The following is a 15,273-nucleotide window of genomic DNA, read 5'->3' on the forward strand; positions in this document are numbered from 1 at the left end:
TGCTTTTATTTATTGCATTTCCGCAGGGTCATGGTTGTGAGCAGATTCTGTTTTACATAAATAATATAGAAAGTCATGAAGTCTTTTCTCGGGAGTGACGCTGTTATGATGAGATTTTGCTTTATACCAAGACAGTGCACAGAAACATAGAGTGGTTGAACATTTTGGTGTTTGTGACTTTGTATTCTATAGCTAATTGCATTATGTTTTGAGTGGCTTGGAGTTTTAGGGCGAGACTGCGCTTATTGTTTAATGATGGGATTTCGATTTCGTGAACAGTTGAGACAAGGAGAGCATGAATAAACATAGAATACTATAGAATACCATACAAGTAGTGGGATTCAACCGTAAAACATGTATGCTTTTTATATTCTGGCAAATTTTAAGTATCAGTCAAATATGTTATTTTAGATTAAATCATTAAAATAAAAATTTGAAAACATGCATTCTTCGATATTTAAGGATCTGACCGTCAAGCTCGGATAAGTTTGTAATAAAGCATGCATAGCCAAAATCATGCCTCTACAATTTTCCGGTGAGAAGTTAATGCGAACTAACTGTCCATCACCAATGGTATATCGATTCTCTTTTGCATTCAATGCATAATATAAAAAATTATAATACAAGTGTTTTTAATTCTCATGAATTTTATGTTGAAATATAATGTATTTAATTTATGAATTTTATGTTGAAATATAATGTATTTAATTTTCATAAGTTTTATAGTAAAATTAGGTAGGTGAATTACCAAAATATCAAAGGAAAAAGACTTTATCACTTGTGTTATTTTAAAAGGGTTAAATTATGTTATGTTAAGAGAGTTAAAGATGAAAAATTCTTTTTCTTATTCTTAAATTGTTAATCTTATATCTAATTATCAAAATATTTATTACATTATCAAATCTTTTAAACTTTTAACTCAACAAAATTATAATAATCTGGAAAATAAACCATACATTATTTTCTTTTAAAAATTAAATAAAACATACATATCTTCTCATCCTTATCGTAAACTTTTGCCCAACCCATAACTATTTCCTTATGTTGAGAACTAATAGGAATAATTGAATTAATTCATGACTGACATCCATCTTTTAACTTGTTTTTGAATTACTCCTCGTCAGACAAGTAAAGAGGAAGAAAATGGCGCACTTGTAGCATGCATATGTCGCATCTCTTCAATATGTGTTCAGTGAAGTGGAGGACTGATATTTAGCGGTTTAAAAGTGACAACGGTAACTATCGTCCAGTAATTCGCAGGCCAGGGAGGATGAGGGGTAGCCCCGCAGCATAATCTTGTGACAAATGGTGGAGTTGAGCTACACTTTTTCTTATGGATGAAAAATAGTTGATTGCGTTTGGGTTCTTTTACTGCTATCAAATATTTCTTTTCTCGCCTTATTACGATCACGACTACTCTTGGCTTTTGAAAATATATATATTATTAATCGTTATTTGATTTTTACACAAACATGAATGTGGGAGGCAATGATAATTATGATGCTTAGAGATTTAAAATATCTGTTATGTTTCTTAATTGAATCAACGTAACTTTTTTTTTAATATTTTTGATTATTATGAGGGATGATGATATTCATTACTTTATGAGATTAATTTTGATGTATTGACCTTTAAAACATGATAATTAATTAGTTAATTATTTTTATAATATTATAATTATTTTATTATTTTTTTCTTAAATATTTATAGTTTCCATGAATAAATAATTTAATAATTTTTGAAGATCTGTAGAATTATACATGGTTTTAAATGAAACATAAGGTAGACACGACTTTTTTTTAATTTTTTAAAATCTTATTATTATATTTTTAAGTTAGAAATATGTATATATTTTTAATCTGGTTATATAGTGTCATGTTCCCAAAATAAATTTATATATATGCATTAAATGGAAAACCAAAAAAAAACTTTATTTAAACCTTACGGGTCACACCCCTAACTATACATGTTTATGACCATAACTAAGCGATTCAAATCGCTCTGCACGATGGCATAGCACTATCGCTATATATGATATATGTTTAATCCTTGGCATATGCACGATGGCACACACTAAAGCTTTATACGATATACGTTTAATCCTTGGCGTAACACTATAGCTGTTACGATTTATGTTTGAACCCTGGCATATGAAATTTAACGTCTAAGTCAATGCTCTCCATGTATGGTCCGATGACCGGGAAGTTTAACTGGACTCCTTTCCGGCGCCAGGTGGATGACAGAATTTAATGGTTTTTACCAGCTCCTTGCCAGGTGGCCTGGCTCACCTGTGAGGCCATGTGACTCCTTGGGTTCTACGCTGTTGGTCTTCCCGCCCTGGACTCCCGCTCATTTCAACGGTGGAGATCTGCCGTCCACATCCGAGGGCTCATATGCGCTCAAGGGTTTGGGGTTTTTCATAACCCATCGGATCACTCCTCCGGTTCATTTGGTATGCGAGACAGTCTCGCGGCGCACTCTGTTTGCTCATCCTGTGCTCGATTCTTCCACCACTCGGCCGGTTCCTCCTCTGCACCGAATGTTAATGTTACTACAGCCACAGTTGTTCAGGTATATGCTCTTATTAGCCGCTTAATTGCGCATACCTCTCTTGCTCCGCCATTTAATATATATGCTATGCATTTTGTTTCAGTTCAGGGTTTGAGCGTATTACTTTTATTGTGTTCTCGTGCTAACTCCTGACTTGTCTTTTGGTGTGCAGGCAGGTCACTGCTACAGCCTTCCTACTGTTCGTGGAATGACCGAGCCTCCACCCATTGAATCTTCAGGTATGTCACCATCCCTTAGCTGGGAGCGAAACCTGGGGTTTGCTCCGTATGGTAAAATGTTCTGTTCATTTGAGTGTCGAATGGAAGTTCGCCAGAGGAGTTCCTCATGGCGCTCGTTTCGCTTGTCTTCAGGGTTTTGCGTTCGACCCATACTGCTGAGTTATGATTCGCGGCCGTCCATTCCATGCTTGGATTTGTACAGCGCTTTGGTTAATTAAGGGCTCTTGTTTAATTAAGTTTCTGGCATTTATGCCCGGTTGTATTTGTATATATACTTGAACAGTGGTTTCTCGGCCTCCAAGTCGGCCTGACTGAACTGAGTTTAACTCTGGCGATTGAGTGCTCACCCCTTCGTTTCTCATGTTTATATAATGTCTAAGATTTGCACTTCCGTCCTTCATCTTTGCTTAATAGAGAACTGTAATATATTTTACCGGCCTACCAAACATTTACGATATACTGTTTTGCTTGATGTGCTAATGGTTACAGCGACTATTAAGTATTAGTCTTACAGTTCTATTTATATGCTTTTCTCCTGAATAATGTGGAAATGTTATTTCGTTTTCCATACTCGGTTAAGTCTGCTCCATTAATAGTCGGCTTCTATTTTCCATGTGCCATTATTCTCGATTGCAGTGTTATTGGTTGTTGGTTTCAACGGTTACAGGGTTGGACTAAATCATATATAGGGTTTTATCATCGTGGTATATGCATATGTTTTGCTTGTCGATGTTTGCCTACACCTACAGCAGGGTATGCGGCCGTATACCAATGGCTGGATGCGCTCGCTCTGATAAGGTATACTGTTTATCATTGTTCAGTTATTTATGTTGTTTGTTAACAGTTTCATCGTGTACCTTAGCCGGTTAACCCTGGCTCTGTAATACACGATACCTCATGCGAATCTGATACCTGAACCCTCGACTCAGGGGTTCGTTGTGTGTTTGTTTTCTGTAACCATTAATTAAGCCTTTTCTTGAGCTTGGAATGAAACTAGTTTTCTTTTCAAAGTTTGCTGGTTCACGACACCGGAGTAAATAACGTATTTCTCCAGTTGCATCCTTTCTTTCTTTCTGGGCACTAAGCCATTTATATGTTCGCTATGATGTACTGTTCCAAATGAAACTCTAATGTACTAAATGAAATTCTATTGGTCTCTCTAGACCGCACTGGTATTTCTGTGCTTTATACACTTCTGCGTGTTTATAACAGATAGTCTCTAAGTATTTACTTAACCTATATCATGCTGCCTCTTCTTCACGGATGTTCTACTGTCATAATTTTATTAAGCATTTTAACAGCTAAGAGAGATTCAGAATGTATCTACTGTACATACCATTCTGTATACAGTTTATTTTTAGCTAATCTTTTGTGGTAAACTTGTACCTGGTTTGCCAGTTACATGAATAGGTACTCCAGAAGTTCACCTGCATTCCATGCTTGCTCTTAACCACCCAACCTTGAGATCCATCATCACTTTGGATTCTCCCCCCGAGCTATCTTGCAGGCCTACAGCCCTCAACAAGATTCATGCACTTCGTGCTTGGGTTATCTGGTCCTCACCAGACTTAACCCGTTTTCTTGTTTTCTTTCCTTTCTCTTTGGAATTCCTCCTGTCTGTCCCAACAGCCCAGGGGTTCCTCCTTTCCAGGACTTTTCCTGTGTGAAAGGTAGTTTCTTCAGTTTCATAACTGATTTCTTTTCTTTTAAAAAAAATCCTCTACCCAGAGGCTGCCAGCATTTCAAAAAAATATATATATTTCCAATATATTTAATTTTACCAATAGGATAATGTCATTATAGTTCTTTTTTTTTAAAGAGAATAAATGAACAGCAACTTTCAAATCAGTTTCTTACCACAGTAACATTCCCACATTTACATTTTTCCCGGGGTCATCACATCTCCCCCTCCTGGGATTGGACATCGTCCCGATGTCTATTTCCCTTAAATAAGTCCGGATAGACTTTTCTAATGAGTTCCTCGTCCTCCCAAGTAGCCTCATCAGGCCCGTAGTGCTGCCACAACACTTTAACTTGGGTAATAACTCGCTTCCGCAGCCGCACTTCTCTCCGGTCGAGAATGCTCTGTGGTTCGACCAGAACCTCGCCTTCCGGCTCGACCTGCAGACAACAACACTTTCAGTCAATTCCTGTTGAGCATATCCGCTTAACTAAAACAACCAGATTAATTCTTACCCGAACATCTTGCCATCTGATCACATGTTTAGGGTCATACACATATTTTTTTAGAACAGAAACGTGGAAAACATTGTGAATCCTAATATGACTTGGCAGGGCGAGTTGGTAAGCCACCGGCCCCACTCTTGCCAAGATCTGGAAAGGCCCAAAATACCGAGGAGCCAGCTTGGCACACCCACTCCATTGCAGTGTGCTCCTTCTGGCTTGGATCCTCACAAACACATGGTCACCAACCTGATATTCTTTGAATCTTCTCTTTCGGTCCGCAAAACTTTTTTGTCTATCCTGTGCAGCCTTTAAATTGGCACACACTCTTTTCACCATGTCTTCCATTTCTTTAAGCATTTCCGGACCCAGACTCAGTTTATCCTCAGGTCCACCCCAACTTGAGGGTGTACGGCATTTCCGCCCATACAAGACCTCAAAGGGACTTAGCTGTGTCGATGTATGATATCCATTATTATATGCGAATTCAACCAGGTGTAAATACTCCTCCCATTGGTTTGGTTTCAGCATCACACATGCTCTCAACATATCTTCCACTACCTGGTTCACTCGTTCGGTTTGACCATCGGTCTGCGGATGATAGGCCGTGCTAAAGTTCAGCTGTGTTCCTAACTCAGCAAACAACGTTCTCCAAAAAGTGGACGTGAACTTTACATCATGATCTGATATGATTATTTTCGGCAGTCCATGCAGTCTAAACACGTTCTGCATGAAAAGGTGAGCAATTTGCACAGCCTTATAAGTGGACTGCACAGGTATGAAGTGTGCTGCCTTACTCAACTTATCAACCACCACCATAATGGAATCATTGTTTTTCCTTGTCCGTGGCAAACCGGTTATAAAATCCATGGAAATGGTTTCCCATTTCCACTCCGGAATTGGTAAAGGTTGTAGCAGCCCGGCCGGATGCAAATGCTCTGCTTTAATCTGCTGGCACTCCAAGCACCGCGCCAAATACTCGGCTACATTCTTCTTCATTCCTGGCCAATAATATTCTTTCCTAAGTGCAGTGACCATCTTTTGGTATCCTGGGTGTCCAGTGTAGTGGCTGATGTGAAATTCGTCCAAAATCAGATTCCTAAGGCCATTCTGGTCAGGTACATACAACCTTTTATTAAAATACAGCATCCCGGCACCATCTAATGTATATCCTTGCTGTGTTTTTCCATTAACCGATTGATGTACCTGCTGTTTTATTTGTTGGTATTCAGCATCTTGATCTGTTGTTGTTTTTATTTGCTCAAACAGGGAATTCCGCCACTTGCTGATCGAAAGTTCACACAAGCACTGTACCTTTCGACTTAATGCATCAGCCACCCGGTTCTCTTTACCTTTTAAGTGTTTAATATCGAAATCAAATCCACTTAGGAAATCTGCCCAACGAGCTTGTCTTGTATTCAAGGTAGGTTGGCTGAAGTAATTTGTCAAGCTGTGATGATCCGTTAATAACAGAAATCTTCTTCCCAGGAGATAATGTCACCACATTTTTAGCGCATGAATAACAGCTGTTAACTCTAAGTCATAAGCAGAGTATTTCTGCTCATGATCTTTTAGTTTTCTTGATTCATACGCAATTACTTTCCCTTCCTGCATCAATACTCCTCCCACACCCTCCTTACTTGCGTCAGTACATACCACGTAATCCTTATTAGGATCAGCTATACTCAAAATGGGTGCGGTGGTAAGTAAATGTTTCAATTGTTCAAAGCTCTGCTGACACTCTGGTGTCCACCTAAATACCTTCCCTTTTTTCTGTAGGGAGGTGATTGGGTATGCTATCCTTGAGAAACCCTCCACAAATCTTCTATAATAGCCAGCTAGCCCCATAAAAGACCTGATATCAGCTACATCTTTGGGTATGGGCCATTCCATAATAGTCTTTATCTTCTCAGGGTCCACTGCAATCCCTTCTTTGGTAATTACATGGCCTAAATATTGGATTTCTTCCTTGAAGAAGTCACACTTACTAAACTTAGCGTAAAGCTGATGTTCTCGGAGAGTTTGCAGCACTACCCTAAGGTGTTCCTCGTGTTCCTCCCTGGAACGAGAATATATCAGAATATCATCGATAAATATCAGCACGAATTTATCCAAAAACCTGTGAAACACGCTGTTCATCAAACACATAAAGGTGGCAGGTGCATTGGTCAAACCAAAAGGTAGCACCACAAACTCGTAGTGCCCGTAGCGCGTTCTAAAAGCTGTTTTGGCAATGTCTTCTTCTTTAATCCTAATCTGATGATAACCAGATCGCAAATCGATTTTAGAGAACACTTTTGCCCCCTTCACTTGATCAAAAAGTTCATCAATCCGAGGCAAGGGATATTTATTTTTGATCGTGAGCTTATTTAGCTGACGATAGTCTATGCACATCCGGAGAGTTCCATCTTTCTTTTTAACAAATAACACTGGAGCTCCCCATGGTGATACGCTGGGGCGAATGTAATTCTTATCTAACAGCTCTTGCAGTTGCATTTTTAATTCTGTTAATTCTGGTACGCTCATTCGGTATGGTGCCCGTGACACTGGTGCTGCCCCTGGTGTTAGTTCTATAGTAAAATCTATATCCCTTTTAGGGGGCAGCCCCGGTATCTCTTCTGGAAAAACATCCGCAAATTCCTGTACCACTGGGATATTGTCCAGTGCAGATGTTTTGTCTTTCTGGTTTGCATAGCCGACCTGAATAGCGTAAATTTGACATTTCTTTCTGAGGCATTTAGCTAGCTGGGATGCCGTAATGGGTTGGATCTGCACGGGGTGCTTGATCCCCTGCAATTCCTGCTGCCTTCCAAGGTCATCTTTGTAGTAGATGGTTTTGGTCTTACAATTTACTAATGACCAGTGTTTTTCCAGCCAATCCATCCCAATCAGGATGTCGTATGAGCCCAATGGAAGTACATTTAGGTCCTCTATTATTGGCTGTCCTGCTACGGTTAAAGAACAGTTATTAATTTTTGCCAAGACTCGTCTCTTGGCTCCCGTAGCTAACTGTACCAGCCATGGATTTTTGAACTTTTCAGATTGTAGTTTACACTGTTCTACTATCTTTGGGCTAACATAACTTAAAGTAGCTCCTGGATCAATAAGAACAGCTATAGAAAGATTTGAAATTTTACCTTCAAATTCCACCATAGTCGGCTGGTATTCCGCTTGACGATCATCCAAGGCTGCGTTAATCCTTGGTACGCTACGTGCCACCTCCCCAATGGTCGATGCTTCGTGAATCTGGGATATCTGGTCCACTCCTTTCCGCTGCGGACAATTCTTAACATAGTGCGGTCCTCCACAGCCCCAACATTGGACTGGAGGTCTGGCCATACCTTCAATGTCCGGCCTGGCAGGCTGTTCGCTTACTCTGGTCTCACTGGCTGGCTTAGCCCGGAAGGTACTCTTTGTTACATTTCTGCTATTCTGTCCTTTGCCAGCACCCTTACTACCGTTACCGCGACTCCCTTTGTTATTACCAGCAGTTCTGTTACCCTTTCTTTCATTCCATCTTTTATTTGTAATGTCTCCTTTTTGTTTATTCTGCTGGTAACAGATTCTCGCTTTACGGATAGCCTCATCCATTGTTCTAGGATTGTCAAACTCAATTCGTTCTCTTATATATACAGGTAAGCTGCTCACAAATCTCTGCACCTTGGCCTTCTCCTCCTTAATATATGGCACATAGCGAAGCAGGGAAGTGAAGCGGTTAATAAACTCGTCCATAGACTGCTGTCCTAGTCGTAAATCATGGAATTCTCGTGCTTTTTCATCATAGAAACGCTCGGTCAGATATCTCTCCTTGAAGTATTTCTGAAACTTTTCCCATGTTATGATCTGCTCACTTACTCCTTTAACAATCTTAATTTCTTCCCACCACAGGGTTGCTTTGCCCTGTAGCTGGAAGATGGCCAGCCGTGCCTTCAAATTATGATCATACTCATACAGCTGGAAATACTTGTTCATGTTAATTAACCATGCTTCCGCCGCTTCTTCCTATTCCCCATCGAAATGTGTAGGTTTAATTTTTCGAAATTCTCCCTGCAACTCCATCTTCTGTCGTTTTGAGGTCTGTTGTTCCAGTACGTTATCAGAATGGTCCTCCTTTTCCTCTGAGTTTTCAGGTGCAGTTTGATAATTTCGTTCTTCTGTTACCCTCTGTTGTTCTGCACTGGGATTAGCTAACGGTGGGTTTTGTCTGTCCGACAAACTCTTCAGAATTCTTTCCTGCTCCACCGTCAATCGCGCATTATCTTCTCGCAGACGTGCCATCTCATTTTTCAGCTCTTGAACAGTTTCTAATATTGCCAGGTTTGTACTACGTGTCTCCTCACCAAGCTGTACCCACAGCTCTGGGTTTTCCCGAGGAACGCTGCCAGCTCCCTGCATTTCTTCTGCTTTCTATTGTTGACTTTTAGCTGATTACTGTTTCTGTATTACCCCCTAATTAATAGGACAAGAGAGTCAGTCAGTTGATTTAATTCTCTCTTATATGTATGTGAGATAATCATCCATACAACTGAATCTTACTGCTCCAGAGGCCACAGTATTGAAACCTTGGCTCTGATACCATATTGTCATGTTCCCAAAATAAATTTATATATATGCATTAAATGGAAAACCAAAAAAAAACTTTATTTAAACCTTACGGGTCACACCCCTAACTATACATGTTTATGACCATAACTAAGCGATTCAAATCGCTCTGCACGATGGCATAGCACTATCGCTATATATGATATATGTTTAATCCTTGGCATATGCACGATGGCACACACTAAAGCTTTATACGATATACGTTTAATCCTTGGCGTAACACTATAGCTGTTACGATTTATGTTTGAACCCTGGCATATGAAATTTAACGTCGACCGGGAAGTTTAACTGGACTCCTTTCCGACGCCAGGTGGATGACAGAATTTAATGGTTTTTACCAGCTCCTTGCCAGGTGGCCTGGCTCACGTGTGAGGCCATGTGACTCCTTGGGTTCTACGCTATTGGTCTTCCCGCCCTGGACTCCCGCTCATTTCAATGGTGGAGATCTGTCGTCCACATCCGAGGGCTCATATGCGCTCAAGGGTTTGGGGTTTTTCATAACCCATCGGATCACTCCTCCGGTTCATTTGGTATGCGAGACAGTCTCGCGGCGCACTCTGTTTGCTCATCCTGTGCTCGATTCTTCCACCACTCGGCCGGTTCCTCCTCTGCACCGAATGTTAATGTTACTACAGCCACAGTTGTTCAGGTATATGCTCTTATTAGCCGCTTAACTGCGCATACCTGTCTTGCTCCGCCGTTTAATATATATGCTATGCATTTTGTTTCAGTTCAGGGTTTGAGTGTATTACTTCTATTGTGTTCTCGTGCTAACTCCTGACTTGTCTTTTGGTGTGCAGGCAGGTCACTGCTACAGCCTTCCTACTGTTCGTGGAATGACCGAGCCTCCACCCATTGAATCTTCAGGTATGTCACCATCCCTTAGCTGGGAGCGAAACCTGGGGTTTGCTCCATATGGTAAAATGTTCTGTTCATTTGAGTGTCGAATGGAAGTTCGCCAGAAGAGTTCCTCATGGCGCTCGTTGCGCTTGTCTTCAGGGTTTTGCGTTCGACCCATACTGCTGAGTTATGATTCGCGGCCGTCCATTCCATGCTTGGATTTGTACAGCGCTTTCGTTAATTAAGGGCTCTTGTTTAATTAAGTTTCTGGCATTTATGCCCGGTTGTATTTGTATATATACTTGTACAGTGGTTTCTCAGCCTCCAAGTCGGCCTGACTGAACTGAGTTTAACTCTGGCGATTGAGTGCTCACCCCTTCGTTTCTCATGTTTATATAATGTCTAAGATTTGCACTTCCGTCCTTCATCTTTGCTTAATAGAGAACTGTAATATATTTTACCGGCCTACCGGACATTTACGATATACTGTTTTGCTTGATGTGCTAATGGTTACAGCGACTATTAAGTATTAGTCTTACAGTTCTATTTATATGATTTTCTCCTGAATAATGTGGAAATGTTATTTCGTTTTCCATACTCGGTTAAGTCTGCTCCATTAATAGTCGGCTTCTATTTTCCATGTGCCATTATTCTCGATTGCAGTGTTATTGGTTGTTGGTTTCAACGGTTACAGGGTTGGACTAAATCATATATAGGGTTTTATCATCGTGGTATATGCATATGTTTTGCTTGTCGATGTTTGCCTACACCTACAGCAGGGTATGCGGCCGTATACCAACGGCTGGATGCGCTCGCTCTGATAAGGTATACTGTTTATCATTGTTCAGTTATTTATGTTGTTTGTTAACAGTTTCATCGTGTACCTTAGCCGGTTAACCCTGGCTCTGCAATACACGATACCTCATGCGAATCTGATACCTGAACCCTCGACTCAGGGGTTCGTTGTGTGTTTGTTTTCTGTAACCATTAATTAAGCCTTTTCTTGAGCTTGGAATGAAACTAGTTTTCTTTTCAAAGTTTGCTGGTTCACGGCACCGGAGTAAATAACGTATTTCTCAAGTTGCATCCTTTCTTTCTTTCTGGGCGCTAAGCCATTTAGATGTTCGCTATGATGTACTGTTCCAAATGAAACTCTAATGTACTAAATGAAATTCTATTGGTCTCTCTGGACCGCACTGGTATTTCTGTGCTTTTATATACTTCTGCGTGTTTATAACAGATAGTCTCTAAGTATTTACTTAACCTATATCATGCTGCCTCTTCTTCACGGATGTTCTACTGTCATAATTTTATTAAGCATTTTAACAGCTAAGAGAGATTCAGAATGTATCTACTGTACATACCATTCTGTATACAGTTTATTTTTAGCTAATCTTTTGTGGTAAACTCGTACCTGGTTTGCCAGTTACATGAATAGGTACTCCAGAAGTTCACCTGCATTCCATGCTTGCTCTTAACCACCCAACCTTGAGATCCATCATCGCTTTGGATTCTCCCCCAGAGCTATCTTGCAGGCCTATAGCCCTCAGCAAGATTCATGCACTTCGTGCTTGGGTTATCTGGTCCTCACCAGACTTAACCCGTTTTCTTGTTTTCTTTCCTTTCCCTTTGGAATCCCTCCTGTCTGTCCCAACAGCCCAGGGGTTCCTCCTTTCCAGGACGTTTCCTGTGTGAAAGGTAGTTTCTTCAGTTTCATAACTGATTTCTTTTCTTTTAAAAAAAATCCTCTACCCAGAGGCTGCCAGCATTTCAAAAAAATATATATATTTCCAATATATTTAATTTTACCAATATGATAATGTCATTATAGTTCTTTTTTTTTTAAAGAGAATAAATGAACAACAACTTTCAAATCAGTTTCTTACCACAGTAACATTCCCACATTTACATTTTTCCCAGGGTCATCACATATAGAAATTTATTTTTTATTTTTTAATTTTGTTTAATAGTCATTTTAAAATATTTAAACTTTATTTTTTCTATTTCTATAATCACAAAAATTTATATTTAAATTTAAATGTATAATATTTTTAATAATATTATTATTTTTAAAAATAATTTTTTATCTCCAATAACAATATCTTTATGCCCACTATTTACCAATAATAATATCTTTATGCCACCTCCTAATTTTAAAGTAAACTACTTTATTATAATATGAAGTAATAGTAAAACACCTCATAGAGTTATGTTATGATTATGTTAATATTTCAAAAACATTATATGAAATTTTATTGTTTATTTATAAAAATAAAATTACGACTAATTTTTAATTTTAATTTATTAAAATGTAAATGAAAAAGATAAAAAAAATAAAATTATGGTATGGTTTTGTAAAATTTCATAATGGAACAAATCATTGATAAAGTGAAAAAATTCATGAATCTAATATCATGATAATGATAATATGTAGATTGAAATTTTCATATAACAATACTTTATATCAATATATAACTTAAAACATAACATTGAACGTTCAAATGATGAACGTTCCTAAGACACCACTATGTTTTTAAGTACTTGAGTACTTGTAGATAAACATGTCAAAAGCCTATGTTCCTAGCACACCACTATGTTCCTCTTTCGGCATCTGCATGCGGGAATCATCGCATGGAGCGTTCGGTTTGCAGGGTCTCTGAAATCAGCAAGTCGCCGTTGGCACTGGGATTTCCTAAGCCTGAAAGGGTATTTGCGTAAGATGGCTCGGCGCCACGCAGCTCGATCCCTTGCAATCATGTCCAGTGAGAGATCCGCAGCCAATTTGACAGCCTGACATCGAGCGGAGAGACTGGTTGCACGTTGATCCATTCTCCCACGGCGCAGCCTGACCACAAGGTGGCTCAAATATATCCGTTGGAAACGGGCCATCCGTGCCGATTGTTTCCCACGTCGAGAAGGATGTTCCATATTATAAAACCACGAAACAGCAGCTACGCAAATTACAAAGAGAAAACCACAAAACGAAACAGAGGATTTCTATAACTCTGATGGTTTTAACTGTTCGAGAGTGGTTTAAAGAGACAAGGCGTGTGCCCCAATGTGCATATGCATCACAATGCAGGGGTAGGCGGTGAGTCAGGCGCTAAAATTGGAGTAGTCTACCTAGGCGGAGGAATTGCCTGGTTTCCATCACCGCTCGGAAAAACCTCCAGCTCCGGCCGCCGGCAATTCCTCCGCCCTTCGCCACCCTCCACGAGCTCTGCCCAGCTCTACCACCCTCCACATTAAAGTCGACATCTGACAGGAATTGCAGAGTCCATTGTCGTCTTGCCGCCAAGAGTTAATGCACCTTCCCAATTTGAATTCGAAAATAACCGCAGGATGCTCCCTGGCCAATTCGACCCGACACTCCCCTGCAGCTCACCTGGTCACCTGAACAAGGCGCATTACTCACTCTCGGGCTTGGCTCGGCACCTGCAGCTCACCAGAACAAGGCGGAAACCTCACTCCCGGGCTCTGCAGCTCACCACCCAGGGGACAAATAGGCAGGTTCATTCATCGAACCCATTCCTCTAGTGATATGGTAATCTAGTTGTTTTTGGTAGTGGAAGCAAATGATACTTACCTGGTTGAGTAGTGGTGTGGCGACCAAAGAAATTGCAAAGTCTAGGCTCAAATACAGGCAAAGTGAAGCCACGATTGAGGTTGACTACATTAAAGTAGACCCATGGTGAAAGAATCTATGTTCTTGCTCTATGCTTGAATCTCCTTGTCTGTCAAATGTATTCTCATCTGCGTAACTACTGCTTACAGTGTGCCTGGGTAGACTACTCCCATGGAAAGAAGTGAAAAGCGTAGTCTATCGTAGCATAAAATTCATTAATGAAGATTTCAAGAAAAACACAAACTTCATTTATGAAGATTTCAAGAAAAACCCAAACTTGAAACCTGCAACTTCAATGGAACCACCTGTAATTGACAAATCCTTTGCTTTGGTTTGTTTGATGGAGCCAGCTAGGGAAACCTTGTGCCATGTGGGGCTGGTGGAGTTCTTTTCATTTCTGATGATCTTTCTTACTTTTGAAATCAGAATGGGTAGAGGAACAAACATCTTTGCAAAAGTACATGTTATTCTCAATCTTCTGAAGCATGCTTCAGTAAACGGCATAGGTAGAATCCAGGTATTTGAGGACTTTAAACTTGTTGCATGGTTGAAAGGGAATTACAGGTTGCAGAACTCATCCCTTAGGCCTTTGCTTGAATGGACTGTCCTCACTACATGTTAATTCTTATAGGTAACCACATTAGGAGGTCAATGCTGAAGCAGACTCTCTCTAAACAGGCTGTTGTTGGTTCCATTGGCTCTCTGCTAGTAGAGGAAGACATGGGGGACACATATGAGATAAAACAAGAAATCACCCCAGGCCACATGCAAGAAGAATGAAGCATGATGTTTTCAGGGGCTTTGAGAGTGCACAGAAGAAATTCATATGAATAATCCACATAGTACTTAAATACAATGGCTTTATCAGTTGTCTTTATACATAGAAACTAAACCTATAATTCTTTGGTAAATCTGTCTGTAATATCATAGCTCTGCTAAATCTGTTTTGAAATATCAGAGCCCAGCAATTCAAGATTTGTTTGGAAAAGATCTGTCTAGCAATTCAAGCCCTAGGGGAAAAACAAGATAAATAAGATGTTTCAAGATAACTAAGATGTTTCAAGAAGATAACTAATAGTGCTAGATTATACTGTTAGAGACAACTTTTATGTTGATGTTGGAGATATGGATGTGTTCCTTGGTATTCAACGTTGCTATTCTTTAGGTACTCCACTGTAGAATTCCCTCTATAAATTTCCCAAATTGGTCACTGGAGTTTTATGTGATTTTTTA

The sequence above is a fragment of the Pinus tabuliformis genome, chromosome J (genome assembly GCF_031772625.1).
Source record: "Pinus tabuliformis cultivar Carrire ecotype Pingquan chromosome J, CPIR1, whole genome shotgun sequence".
Classification (NCBI taxonomy): Eukaryota; Viridiplantae; Streptophyta; class Pinopsida; order Pinales; family Pinaceae; genus Pinus; species Pinus tabuliformis.